The 1,012-nt window shown below is 34.3% G+C and overlaps 1 pseudogene; it reads left to right on the top strand.

Moving 5' to 3' along the window:
- Positions 1-484: 484 nt before the first annotated feature.
- LOC102667536 (uncharacterized) lies at positions 485-643 on the top strand (annotated as a pseudogene).
- The last annotated feature ends 369 nt before the right edge of the window (positions 644-1,012 follow it).

Genomic DNA, 1,012 nt, shown 5'->3' with positions numbered 1-1,012 from the left:
AGGTTCTAATATCATTTCATGAACCAACTCTCCAAAAGCAAAATTCTTAGGTGTAAGCATATGGTTGGTTTTATTATGTCTCTTGACAAGGATTTACTGCACGTGTTTCTCCTTTTTTTTTTCTCCTTTTCAAACGTTTAAAATTTGCAAGTAATTTTGCATGGCAGTCAATATTATTTTACAGGGTTGACAATTATTCAAAGAAGATGGAAAATACGATAACCATAGTAAAATCAAGCCCTGTGGTATGCGTCACTGTGGACAAGAAATTGAGACAAATATTTTATTTCACTGAGGATGAAGCCAACTTCCACATCAAACAGAGTGCTTTGTTGTATAAACTTAATGTTCACACAATGCCAAAGAGTGACGACTGCCAGTCACTCAAACTAACTGTACAATATTTCCGCACACACACCCACTTTCTCTGTACACTACAAAGTGTAAGTTGTTAACAAAGGAAGGAAGGAGCATAGACTCAAAGATGATCAAAGTTTCCCTAAGAGGTTAAAAGAAGAAAGTTTCATGCAGAAGGCTTGAAGGGTACCTCAAACAGCAAAAAGGAAATCTATACAAAATCAGAATATGCGTACTCATGCTTCTCTGTTGGCATGACTACAATCATTCACATGAACAACCATAGTTTACATTCTTCTTTGCAGCTCATCATATCGTGGATCACCAGACTCTACAGTCCTCAAAGCCGTAGCCAAGGATCAAAGTTAATTCGATCACAACCACATAGCATACTCAGTTTTTCATAGACTAAGTTTTAAAAGCTCGTAATAAGAAAATCCTTTTTGTGATAGACCAGATGGAATTGCAACCATGCACGGAGCATACTCCGGATTTCTTTTAAAAAAAATTCTAAAAGAACTTTGTACACCGAAAGAAAATATTTTCCTTTAGTATGTTTGAATAGAGAATTTTAACTAAGGAAAGAATTTGAATTTTTGTAATTTAGAATTCATTGTTTGGATGTTTTTTTTGTGAAGAATTTAAAATTTTAGAA

Source organism: Glycine max, chromosome 19 (assembly GCF_000004515.6).
Source record: "Glycine max cultivar Williams 82 chromosome 19, Glycine_max_v4.0, whole genome shotgun sequence".
Classification (NCBI taxonomy): domain Eukaryota; kingdom Viridiplantae; phylum Streptophyta; class Magnoliopsida; order Fabales; family Fabaceae; genus Glycine; species Glycine max.
Note: the sequence above shows the minus strand (reverse complement) of the source record. Positions and strands in the feature narration are given on the sequence as shown.